The sequence below is a fragment of the Canis lupus genome, chromosome X, assembly GCF_048164855.1.
Source record: "Canis lupus baileyi chromosome X, mCanLup2.hap1, whole genome shotgun sequence".
In the NCBI taxonomy this organism is placed as follows: Eukaryota; Metazoa; Chordata; class Mammalia; order Carnivora; family Canidae; genus Canis; species Canis lupus.
The window spans coordinates 35480852-35494891 of NC_132876.1; the positions used below are offsets into that span (position 1 = coordinate 35480852).

A 14040-nucleotide genomic window follows, 5' to 3' on the forward strand; every position below is an offset into this window, starting at 1 on the left:
TTGTTTTATTATATTACTGTAGTGAGACAAAAACATGTGCCCATGTCATAATCCCCAGAATCTGTGACTACTTTATATAGCAAAAAATGGGATTAAGTTAAAGATCTTTTTTTATAAAGATTTTATTTATTTATTCATGAGAGACACAGAGGGAGAGAGGCAGAGACATAGGCAGATATAGAAGCAGGGTCCATGCAGGGAGCCCAATGTGGGACTCAATCCCGGGACCGGAACCCCCGGTCCCCAGGATCACGCCCTGGGCCGAAGGCAGCCGCTAAAACTGCTGAGCCACTCAGGGATCCCCTAAGTTAAAGTTCTTAAGAGGAGGTACTTATTCTGGATTATCTAGGTGAGCTCTGAATGCAATTACTTTGCGAAAGAGACACAGAAGGAGTTTACAGACACAAAGAGGGGAAGACAACATAAAAATGTAACTGAGGGAGATGCTGCTTAAGAATGCCAAATAGCCAATATTAGAAGTTGGAAGAGTCAAAGAAGAGATTGTCTCCTAGAGCCTTCAGAGGGATTGTGGCTCTGCCAACGCTTTGATTTTAGACTTTTGTACTCCAGAACTCTGAGGGAGAAGTTTTTGTTGCTTTAAGACACCTAGTTTATGGTAATTTCTTATGGTAGCCCTAGGAAACTAATACAATTATCCTTACACAACTTTGTTTTCTCCTTGCCTTCTACATGAATTTCATATTCTCTATGGAGTTTCCAATTATGGAGATACTGTCTGAAGAAGGAGCATATAATGGTGAGCTCACAAAGGAAAGCATAAGAGCCAGCAGTCTGGTTCACTAACATTGTACCTTACTCAGCTACAGCTAAGCAGTATTTGCATGTTAATGATCGCCAGTGGCTAGAAGATGCCATAAACATTAGTCAAAGTTTTGCCCTTGACCATTTGATTCTCTTCATGAAGAATTGAGTCATAGGGTTAAGAATTGATCCATGAGGGACACCTGGGTGGCTCAGCAGTTGAGCATCTGCCTTTGGCTCAGGGTATGATCCCTGAGTCCCGGGATCAAGTCCCACATCGGGCTTCCTGCATGGAGCCTGTTTCTCCCTCTGCCTATGTCTCTGCCTCTCTCTCTCTGTCTCTCATGAATAAATAAATAAAATCTATCAAAAAAAAAAAAAAGAATTAATCCATGAGGTTTAGTTTTATACATTTATTTCTGCTTCATTTTTTAAGTTAGAGCAAGTGATGATCCTAGAGCGAAAGGTCCCCCAACAAAGGTAGTGATAGAGGAGGAGGGCCTTGAACAAAAATGATTGTGGTGGTGATGATGGTTTACCATTTATTCCAGGTAAAGGAAGTGGAAGAGGAGGAACAACTCCTTTGGGTAGAGGTGGCACTGGTAGAGATGATGGTGGGCATGGCCCTCTATCTGCCAGTAGATGCAGTGGAAGAGGTCCTGAAATTTATGAGTAACTTGACGACCAGTGTTCCTGTAATATAAATAACCTAATGCTCAAATGCTTGCAGTAGACACTTGTGGGTTTTTTAGAGATTATATTGTATTTATTAATTTATCAATCTTCAAAGACTTAGTACATGCAAGAGACTTGTACAGATATTTAATAAGCACTTTTTTAACTCTACACAATGAGTGTACTTTTGCTAACACTCTAATGCTAGAAGAGTTGGCATCCTCATCAAAAACTTTGTGAAACATGGGATCCCTGGGTGGCGCAGCGGTTTGGGGCCTGCCTTTGGCCCAGGGCGCGATCCTGGAGACCCAGGATCGAATCCCACGTCAGGCTCCCGGTGCATGGAGCCTGCTTCTCCCTCTGCCTGTGTCTCTGCTTCTCTCTCTCTCTCTCTGTGACTATCATAAATAAATTTAAAAAAAAAACTTTGTGAAACAGTACTCCAAAATATTGAAAAATTAGATTTCATGATGAACATATGCAAAGAAGTATTCTATCTGGCTTGGGCCTACTAGACTAGTTTGTTCAAATATGGATAATACAAGGTTATGGTTTGATCCCCTTGGGAGCTAATTAGCTTTACACAAAGAGTCTTAGAGTGCCAACGATCTTGCTATCTTATAATAACATAAGCAACATCTATTTGTATAGTAATATATGCTTATCAAAGTTTTTACATCTATTATCTCTTTTGAGCCTTGTTATAACCCTGTAATATAGGTAGGGCAAGTAGTTTTATCTCACTGTTTATAGATGAGACACTGAGACTCCAAAAGCTTAAGTGATTGGTCAAAGATCACAAATTTAGTGTGAAACATGATTAGGACTTAAACGTAGTTCTTCACACACCTAATTAAGTTCCTTTTCTATTATAACAGATTACCTCCTCATGCCTGCAAGTCATTTGTCATGAGCTGAAGACAGAACCTAGGCAAATGCCCTAATTTGGGGAGTGAAAAAAGGAAGAGTAACCAACCCCAAAAAAGCGAAGTAGGATAGAAAATAAAAAGTCAAATATTACAGGTACAGTAAAGCAAAGTGAGACAAAGAAAAGGCCACCAGATTGGGTCACTTGGAGTTCACTGTTGAGTTTTTTGGTAAATTTTCAGTAGAATGGTAGAAAGAGACCAATTCAAACAACAAACATCTATTGAGGATTGGCTATGTTAAGATACAATCTTTACATTCTGAATATTCCCTCCAAATAGGAGTTGTCTTGAGGAGAGTACTCAATCAGTTGTAAAGTGTAGATCACCTAATAAAGATTTTAAGTATCATGAGAATTTTCCCCAAAGATAATATAGGTGGGAATATAAAGTTGACAGATTTTGAAATGATGGTAGTCAAGATTATAGAGGTCTCCAAAAGCTTTGGAGATCGTTAAAATAATTGAAGATTTTCTTCATGAAAGGAAATGTGGTCCTGATGGTTAATGTTGTGTTATGTGTCAACATGACTGGGCAACCGGGTGCCCAGATATCTGGTTAAACATTATTCTGGATGTTTCTGTGAGGGTGTTATTAGATGAAATTGACATTTGAACTGGTAAATTGAATAACACAGATTGCCTTCCCTAATGTGAGCAGGCCTAATCTAATCAAATGAAGGCCTAAATATAACAAAAATGCTGATCTTCCAACTAGTAGGAAAGAATTCTTACTGCCTAATTGCCTTTCAACTGGGACACTGGCATTTTTCCTATATTAGAATTCAAACTCAAACATTGGCTCTTCCTAGGTTTCAATCATGCTGGCCTTCCAACCAGAACTACACCATTGGTTTTCATGATTCTAAGGCTTCTCTACTCAGACTAGATCTAAACCAATGGTTCTCCTATGCCTGCAGCTTGCCAATTCACCCTGAAGATCTTGGAAATTGCTGCTACCATGATCATATGAGCTATTTCTTTATATTATGTATATTATATTAAGTTATATATTATATATGTTAAATATAAAATATACACATACATATGAAATATATGCATATTTACATATGAATGTTACACACATATATAAAATACATACAAATGTGTATACGTGTATGTATACACACACACATAATATAAATATAAAATCCCTGTTCTGTTGGTTTTATTTCTCCAGAACCCAGAGTCATATGAAAGTGGACCCAATTCTTCAAATAAGAATGAAAATTTTCTATCAAAAATAGTTTTTGCTTGTATAATATATGCTATCACAAAATATGTAGAGAAGCATAAGAAACTAATGTTTGAATCTTTTCCACACATGGAAATGATTTGTCTTGGGAAATCAAATTTGTAGAGTTATTTAAACTAAAATTTTAATTTATGAGAAAGTCTGTTTCTGTTCATATTTTCCTTCTGTTAAACTAGATATTTTCCAAATTGGAACTCATCTTGACATGATACAATATATATGTAGTTTCATTACCTGTGTTCAATTTTGCTGGAATTCTGTTCTAAGCTCTTTGATCTTTTCTTCCGGCATCTTGTTTTGAGCTTGGGTTCAGGCTCTGAATCCTTCATTTATCTACAATGATTATCACCATAAATGCACACTTAATAATATAACTTCCAGAAAGCTTTAAACAATATTATGTATTAAAGAAGTGGAATACCCTTTACTTCTTTAATTCCAGGGTCTTCACTCATGACTATTTTCATGACAATTAAATACCCCTATGTGGGGGGTTGGGCTGGTGTTGGTGGTGGTAGTGGTGGTAATGAAGAACTATGCTCTCAAACTAAGCAAACAAAAGCATTTTTACTCCAGAAATAAAATACTATAAAAAATTCTTTAAACGTGTGAGCCACATTTTTCTTCATACATCATTTATAGCATTTTTTGTTTTGCTATTCAAAATTAGATCTTCATAATTTCATCCTAAATGGGGAAAAACTGAAAGCTTTTTTCCTCTACAGTTAGGAACAAGACAGGGGTGTTCACTCTCCCCACTTTTATTCTACATAGCACTGGAAGTCCTAGCCACGACAATCAGACAACAAAAATAATTAAAAGGCATCCAAATTGGCCAGGAAGAAGTAAAACTTTCACTATTTGTGGATGACATGATACTCTATATAGAAAACCCAAAAGATTGCCAAAAAACTGCTAGAATTGATAAGCAAATTCAGTAAAGTGACAGGATACAAAATCAACGTACAGAAATCTGTTGCACTTCTATACATCAATAACAAAGCAGCAGAAAGAGAAATTAAGAAAACAATCTCATTTACAATTGTACCAAAAACCAGGAGATTCCTAGGAATAAACCTAACCAAAGAAGTGAAAGATCTGTACTCTGGAAACTATAAAACACTGATGAAAGAAATTAAAGATGACCCAAAGAAATGGAAAGACATCCATGCTCATGGATTCAAAGAAAAAATGTTGTTAAAATGTCTATACTGCAAAGCAATTTATACATTTAATGCAATCCCCATCAAAACACCACCAGCGAAACGAACTAGGGGTGGTAGAAGGGGAGGAGGGCGGGGGGTGGGGGTGAATGGGTGACACAGGCACTGAGGGGGGCACTTGAGGGGATGAGCACTGGGTGTTATTCTGTATGGTGGCAAATTGAACACCAATAAAAAATAAATTTATTATAAAAAAATACCACCAGCGTTTTTCACAAAGATAGAACAAACAATCCTAAAATTTGTACAGAACTATAAAAGACCTCAAGTAGCCAAAGCAATCATGATAAAGAAAAGCAAAGCTGGAGGCATCACAATTGCAGACTTTAAGTTATATTATAAAGCTGTAGTAATCAAAACAGCATGGTACTAGCACAAAAACAGACACACAGATCAATAGAACAGAATAGAAAACACAGAAATGAACCCACAATTATATGGTCAAATAACCTTCAACAAAGGAGGCAAGAATATGCCATGGGAAAAGGACAGTCTCTTCAACAAATGGTGTTGGGAAAACTGGACAGCTGTGTGCAAAAGAATGAAACTGGACCAATTTCTGACACCACACACAAATATAAATTCAAATTCAAAATGGATGAAAGACCTAAATGTGAGACAGGAATCCATTGAAATCCTGGAAGAGAACACACGTAGAAAACTCTTGGATATTGGCCATAGCAACTTCTTTCTGGGTATGACTCCTGAAGCAAGGGAAAGAAAAGCAAAAATAATTTATACTGTTTTTAAGCTGAGTTTTTAATTTATTGAAGTTTAATAAATTAGAAAATGAAGTATAAAAACAAGCTGTCAGAAGGACACCTGGGTGGCTCAGCGATTTAGTGCCTGCCTTCAGCCCAGGGTTTGATCCTGGCATCCCGGGATCCAGTCCCACATCGGGTTCCAGCATGGAGCCTGCTTCACACTCTTGTCTGTGTCTCTGCCTCTCTCTCTCTCTCTCTCTGTGTGTCTGTCTCTCATGAATAACTAAATAAAATCTTTAAAAAAAACAAGCTGTCAGTTCTACTTCTTAAATATATTTCATCTTGAAATGAGATCACACTTCTAGAACATTCAAGTTGATTCACATTAATACAAATAAGAATCTTTCTATTGCATCTTTAATTGCTTAGCATTCTAAGAGATGTGCTCCACAAAATCAGACAGTAGAATGATACACGTTATAAAGGCATTCTCCTTGAGACAGTAAATCAAAACACTTGTATAAAATGTTACGAGGGAATGTGAGAGGTTAAAATACAGTGCTAAGCCAGACAGACCATCTAAATGGTGGACATTCTGCTGTGTCCTTGCCACAGCTCTTACCTCAGTCATGCCTCTAAACAAGACCAAACAAACCTATTTAGTGTGGATGTTGCTTGGTCCAGCTAAAGAGAGACCATATTTACATCTTATTTCACCTTTGTTGCAATGTCACTTCAAGTCATTTTAGAAGGCTATAAACAATGCTACTCTTATTTCTCAAAGTGATATATCTTCTTGTCTGGAATTGTCTTTAGCTTAAATGGAACAATAAACACTTTTACTGTTAATCAATATGCATTCTCAGAGTATATTTGACCTTTAAAAATTATAAAAGGCATTCAGATCCAAGTCTGAAGGAAGAGTGGGCGAGCATTATGGATAATAATAATGGTTAGGGTAAAACCTAAAATACTACTTAATAGTTGTTCTCTCCATTGATATCTGAGTCCTAGAAAATGTCCCACAGTAGCTAATCTAAATCTCTAGTATCTTTAAATTTCAATCCCTCCCCAAAGACATTGATCAATCAATCATCTGATAACTCTATTTTTTAAAAGTAATCTCTATATCCAGCATGGGGCTTAAACTCTCAACCTTGAGATCAAGAGTTACATGCTCTACCAACTGAGCCAGCCAGGCCCCTGGATGTGATATCCTGTTTTGTTGAAAGATATGAGCTTGTTTGACTTCACTACTATCCATGTTAAGGTTTCTCTGAATCCAGGTATACCTGGCTGTCTCAGTCTGAAGAGCATGGGAGTTCAAGCCCTATGTTGGAGAATAGAGATTACTAAAAAAAAAAAATAATAAACTTTAAGACTTTTCTGAATCCACACTCCCATACGCTCTCCTAAAATCAGCTTCTCCTTGTGTGCTTCTGAGCATGTGCCCACACAAGACAACATGCATAATTTCCTTCTGCAAATGGTTCATTACTACATTTGCAGAGAGGTATGTGATCTCTCTACTTGTAATTTAAAATTAACCACATGGGGATCCCTGGGTGGCGCAGCGGTTTGGCGCCTGCCTTTGGCCCAGGGCGCGATCCTGGAGACCCGGGATCGAATCCCACATCGGGCTCCCGGTGCATGGAGCCTGCTTCTCCCTCTGCCTATGTCTCTGCCTCTCTCCCTCTGTGTGTGACTATCATAAATAAATAAATAAAAATTTAAAAAAATTAAAAAAAAATTAACCACATGTAGAATTCAAATCACACAAGTTTAAAGTGTGTGAGCAGGGACGCCTGGGTGGCTCAGTGGTTGAGTGTCTGCCTTGGGCTCAGGGCCTGATCCCAGGGTCCTGAGATCAAGTCCCGCATCGGGCTCCCTGCCTGGAGCCTGCTTCTCCCCCTGCCTGTGTCTCTACCTCTCTCTGTGTGTCTCTCATGAATAAATAAATAAATTTAAAAAAAAAAAAAAAAAAAAAAAATAAAGTGTGTGAGCAGGTAAGTGCCTTCTTAGAAGCCCACCAAAGAAGACATAGACATGGCCAACAAGCGCATGAGAAAATGCTCTGCATCACTGGCCATCAGGGAAATACAAATAAAAACCACAATGAGATACCACTTCACACCAGTGAGAATGGTGAAAATTAACAAGACAAGAAACAAATGTTGGAGAGGATGTGGAGAAGGGGAACCCTCTTGCACTGTTGGTGGGAATGTGAACTGGTACAGCCACTCTGGAAAACTGTGTGGAGGTTCCTCAAAGAGTTAAAAATAGATCTGCCCTATGACCCAGCAATTGCCTTGCTGGGGATTTACCCCAAAGATACGGATGCAGTGAAAAGCGGAGACACTTGGACCCCAATGTTTATAGCAGCACTGTCCACAATAGCCAAACTGTGGTTGTCCATTGAAAGATATGAATGGATAAAGATGTGGTCTATATATACAATGAACTATAACTCAGCCGTTAGAAACGACGAATACCCACCATTTGCTTCAACTTGGATAGAACTGGAGGGTATTATGCTGAGTGAAGTAAGTCAGTTGGAGAGGGACAAACATATGGTTTCATTCATTTGGGGAATATAAAAAAAATAGTGAAAGGGAATAAAGGGGAAAGGAGAGACAATGAGTGGGAAATATCAGAGATGGTGATGGAACATGAGAGACTCCTAACTCTGGGAAATGAACAAGGGGTAGTGGAAGGGGAGGTAGGCGGGGCGATGGGGTGACTGGGTGATGGGCATTGAGGGGGGCACCCGATGGGATGAACACTGGGTGTTATTCTGTATGTTGACAAATTGAACACCAAGAAAAATAAATTTATTAAAGAAAAGAAACTAAACAAAAATAACAACAAAACAATAGAATAAATTGATGAAACTAGGAGCTGGTTGTCTGAAAAAAATAGCAAAATTGATAAATCCCTAGCCAGATATATCAAAAAGACAAAGGATCCAAGCAAATCAAATAACAAATGTTGGCAAATCGAACTCCAATAAAAAAATACAAAAAAAAAGAAAATGATAAAAAGAAAGAAAAGAAGTCCACTAATCTTATCCTCCGCTTCTAAAAATGAAGCCAAGACCCAAGGAGTATGACTTACTTAAAGCTATAGCCAATTAGAAGCAAAGCTGAGATCTCATCTTATTGCTTATCATTCTACAGATGAATTCATGGGTGTTAAAACTTACCAGATAGGTTAAGAGTTCTAGTTTGCCAGGTGAAACTCTCATGATCATCATGATGAACCATTAGGGAGACCGAGCATAGATGGCCACAGTGCTAACCAGATATATACAGAGGAAGTTCAGGGAGAGGCCTACTTTGAAAAAGGAGCCTATGGACAGAAGAGGGTAGCACAGAATCCAAGTACAACTGAGCTAACTTACCTATCAGAAGTATGAAATCAATGCCTGCTCTTTGTCTGTGCTTGAACTCTGCATCCACACCACTGGCAAGCGCAGCATGCACCGCAGATCACATTCTTTGGTTTTCTTCTAAAACTGTGACTTGAGGGGCAGCCCCCATGGCTCAGCAGTTTAGCACCGCCTTCAGCCCAGGGCCTGATCCTGGAGACCCAGGATTGAGTCCCACGTTGGGCTCCCTGCATGGAGTCTGCTTCTCCCTCTGCCTGTGTCTCTGCACCTGCTTCTCCCTCTGCCTGTGTCTCTGCACCTCTCTCTCTGTGTGTGTCTCTCATGAATGGATGAATAAAATCTTTAAAAATAAAATTAAATTTAAAAAATAAAACTGTGACTTGAGAAGGAAAGAAAGTATTTTTTATTATCCTTGCCTTGGATACAAATCAATTTCTCTAAGATTCTGCATGAAAAAGAGAAAACTACATGTGTTTTACTAGCTCTGTAACAGAAATCCTTCCTGCCACTACATTCCCTTAGGAGAAATAAGCCTAGGCCTAAAGATGGTCTGGGCTTAATATGCTGCAAACCCATTGTGATGTAATCAACTGTGACCATTTAGTGACTTCACACTGTGATTTGCTGGGATTCAGTGGCCAAGGATACTGATCAGCCTTTCTGCTTACTTAAGCTACTGTCCCTGAGGTTAATGAAAGAAATATCCTGTTAGCTCTACATCCACGGATATAGAAATGTTCCCCACTCACTACTTAATGATTCCAATGAGGGATGAGTATCCTGGAGCTAGGTGGCAAGGGACAGTTTGGATTTTGTACAGCACTGTCACTCAAGCAGCTGTGAACAGCCTGTATAAAAGTGGACTGAGTCCCTTAAGATGCTAAGCAAGGAACAATTTATACATGTATTCAAGATCCAATTTATGGAAGCATACATGCTTAGTACACGTGGCTAGAGCCTCCATTTATTCAAAGTGGCAAAGGTCTTGAACCATACCTTGATTATGTAAACCATCAAGGTAATCCTGGCCCTAAACCTGACTGCTTGCATCCTGCCAAAGTACAACATGGCACCTGTTGCCTCAAAACTGGTGGGAAAATGACTGTCGGTCAGTGGCTGAAAAGATTTAACAGAGTAACAGTAGAAAGAGGTACAGCATATTCCCTCTTGTTGCAACTTGCACCCCCAGATCTCAATGGGGCTCTCCCCCTACTTCCTTCAGGTATTATGTCGCCTTCTCAGTCAGGCCTTCACTGTACAACCTACCGAAAGTGCAGGCCCCCCAGCCTCCCCGTGACTAACTCCCATCCCCTGCCTTTGTGTGCTGCATAGGATGGATCATATATATATAATCAATCTTATTTTTTCATTCTCTCCCACTAGAATGTGAGCCCCATGTGAGCTGGAACTTTTTCCTTTGTCTCTTTCATGGCTGTGTTTCAAGCATTAAGAACAGTGTCTGGCACACAGTAGGTGATCAGCAAAAAATGAAAGTCACCTTTGGCCTAATGTTCATGCCATTCCTAGAGGTGACCCCGTATTGTATAGTGTGTATTTTTCAGGATTTTCTTCCACATATTTATATTCTCATATAAAAGCCTATTAAAAATAGATACTATTCACCTCAATTTAGCTTTGAATATTTCTACAATATATTAAACAAAAATCACTTGTTTCCACTCCTAGTCGGATACAATTACAGCTTTGTAAACATAACCAAAATTAACTTAAAATTAGCTTAAACAATATTCAACATTTTGCTAGTTACGTTTTTTTCTTTTGCTTTTGCTTCAGCATTTTATTTTTTAAATTTTGTAAAAAGATTTTATTTACTTATTCATGAGAGACACCGAGAGAGAGAGGCAGAGACACAGGCTGAGGGAGAAGCGGGCTCCCTGCAAGGAGCCCGATGTGGCACTCGATCCCGGATCCTAGGATTACGCCCTGGGCCAAAAGCAGTCCCAGGTGTCCCAGCTTCAGCATTTCAAAATAGATATATGATCTCACACATAAATCTTAAGCTGTACAATCCACACACTCTACTATAACAAACACTCTAACAGATAAGGGCTTTAAAAGACCCAAATATTATCATTGCATCTAAGAAATTATAATTATAGTCAACCCTTGAACAAAATAGGTTTGAACTGCATGGATCCACTTATACACAGATTTTTTGGGAAACAGCACAGTACGTAAATGTAGTTTTTCTTCCTTATGACTTTCTTAATATGATTTTCTTTTCCCTAACTTATTATAAGATTATAGCATATAATACATATACAAAATATGTATTTATGTTACTGGTAAGGCTTCTAGTCAACAGTAGGCTATTAGTAATTAAGTTTTGGGAGAGCCAGAAGTTATACTTGGATTTTTGACTGCATGAAGGGGTCAGTACCCCTAACTCCTCTCATTGTGCAGGGTCAACTGTATTCCCTAATACCACATGATAATATCCATGTCCAATATCCCTGTTTGACCTAAATATTCTCTCAAATTTGATTTGTCCTTGTTAGGATCCAAACAAGGATCATCCACAGAATTGGCCGAATTATGATATGATACTCTTTTCATCTATACGTCCCCGTAAACCCTTTTTCTTTGCCATTTGTTTAATGAAAATACTGTATTATTTGTCCTGTAGAATTACTCATATTCTGCATTTCTCTGGACGCATCCTAACCCTGAACATACTCCATTATAATCAGAATATCTTATAGTGAGATCTATAGACTTGGTTAGATTCAGGCTAAATTACCTTAGCAAGAATGTTTTATACTCGATGCTTTGTATTCCTATTACATCATATAAGAACACACACTGCTGATACAAAGATTGATCAGTGGATCATAGTATTCTTACCTTGATTCACCCACATAACATTTCCCATCATTCTTTTACTTAACTTTTATTAAATTTATGTGTGGGCTTACCCTTTTATTATTGATATGAAATTCATACTCTATATAATTCATCATTGTAAAGTGTACAAGTAGGTGTGCTTGGGTGGCTCAGTCGGTTAAGTGCCTTCAGGTCAGGTAATGATCCCAGGGTCCTGGGATCAAGCCCCACCTTGCAGAGAGCCCCACATCAGGCTCTCCTCTCCCTCTGCCTGCAGCTCACCCTGCTTGTGCTCTATTTCTGTCAAATAAAATCTTAAAACAATAAAGTGTCATTGTTTTTTAAGCATGTCCACAAAATTGTGCACCTATCATCACAATCATTTTTAGAATATTTTTATCATACCAAAAAGAAAGTCCATACCCATTAACAGTCATTCCCTATCCCCTAGCCCCCAGCCCTTGACAACTTCTAATTCATTTTTTCCTCTATGGATTTGCCTATTCTGGACATTTATTGTAAATAGGGTCATGCAATATGTATTCTTTTGTTTGCTTTCTTAAAAGTCCATGGTATGGATATAGCACATTTTGTTTAAATGTTCATCAGTTGAGAGACATTTGGCTGTTTCCCCTTTTTATCTTCATGAATAATGCTGTGATGAACACTCATGTACAAGTTTTTGTTTGAATATCTCTTTTCAGTTCTCTGTTATATATACCCAGGAGTGGAATTGCCAATCACGTGGTCACTCTATGTGTAACTATTGGTGGAACTGCCAAATGGCTTTCCCAGGTGTCCATACCATTTTACATTCCCACTAGCAGTGTATGTGAGATTCAATTCTTGACATCCTCATCGCAAATTGCTATTTTCCATTTTTTTAATTTATTTTTATTTTTTAAAATATTTTATTTATTCATTCATGAGAGATACAGAGAGAGAGAAGCAGAGACCCAGGCAGAGGGAGGAGCAGGCTTCATGCAGGGAGCCCGATGTGGGACTCGATCCGGGTACTCGATCCGGGGACTACAGATCACTCCCTGGGCTAAAGGCAGTCGCTAAACCGCTGAGCCACCCGGGGATCCCCTCCATTTTGTTTTTAATATAGCCGTCTTGGTAAGTAGGAAGTGGTATCTCCGAGTGGTTTTCAGTCTTATTTCCCTAATGACTAAATGATATTGGACATCTTTTCTTGTGCTTATTTGGCCATTAGCATGGAGGGACCAATAGATATGCAGCATGAGAGCCCCGTGTGTGAATACATCCTCCGCAACACTGGTTCACAATGGCAAAGCCATTTAGACCTCAGTTCCCTGGTACAATGAGTAGGTAATAGTTACTGAATCTGTGTCTGTCCAGGGAATGGGGACAGAAGAAAATGCTTTGACTTGTGCATTTGCGTGAGGAAATGGCCACCGCTCCCTAAAGTGAAGGACAAGAAACACAGGGAGGAATCCGGGGCGGCAGCTGAGATCCAGAGCCCAGGGGTAGGTCAGGTAATTCCACCAGGGGAGGAAGTGGAAGGTCTTTCACCTTCCACTCTACCTGGTGGGAAGGAGTGGCAGGGAATTAACCCCTCCCTGCACCCCCTGGGAGTGGAAAGCAGCTGAGTTTTATGAGATTTCCTGTTGACCTGAAATGCAAAAAGGCAGCTGCCCCACCAGGACAAAGACCCTCAGGGTCTTCATTGTCTTCCTTCCTTCCGCCTTAGAAATTCCCACCACTTCTGCCCCAACAACTGGGAATGGGTGAGAAAAAGGGTTTGGGAGTCAGAGCCTGAGCCAGGCTGGGAGTAGCAGGACAGCAGGTGATCTTTGAAGGGACAATACAGGTGTGGGCAGGGGTGACTTCAGTTCTCCCTTAAAGTAGGTCTGTATTCCTGTATTTGTGAAGATTTAAAAAAATAATAATAATCAAGAAAAGGCTGCATTTGTCAATTGAAATAAGAAGAGTTAACAAAAATATCTTCAGTCAACTGTTGAGTAACCAAATAGCTGGTGGTTACCCATAGGCCTAGGGAGCTCCTAAGACAATTGTTGGGTTTTTCTTATTTTAAGATTTTATTTATTTGAGAGAGAGAGAGAGAGAGAGAGCACGTGTGCTCAAGCGGGGGGGGGGGGGTGCAAAAAAGTAGAGGAGAAGCAGGCTCCCAACTGAGCAGGGAGCCCAGAACTCTGGGATCATGAGTGAGCCCAAGGCAGATGCTTAACCCATCGTGCCATGCAGATGCCACTGTCTAGTGCATTTCTAGATGCACTAGA

At 39.3% G+C, this 14040-nt stretch overlaps 1 long non-coding RNA gene across 2 annotated transcripts; it reads right to left on the reverse strand.

The window, feature by feature from the left end:
* Nucleotides 1–1160: 1160 nt before the first annotated feature.
* On the reverse strand, nucleotides 1161–9507 carry LOC140628321 (uncharacterized). 2 transcript variants are annotated; one of them, XR_012026613.1, is made up of 4 exons: nucleotides 9201–9507; nucleotides 8945–9170; nucleotides 3852–3950; nucleotides 1161–1455 (listed from the first exon to the last, which is right to left on the reverse strand). It is a non-coding gene; the product is annotated as an uncharacterized lncRNA (long non-coding RNA). The 2 variants fall into 2 exon arrangements; XR_012026612.1 differs by having other exon boundaries at nucleotides 8945–9494.
* Between the last annotated feature and the right edge of the window lie 4533 nt (nucleotides 9508–14040).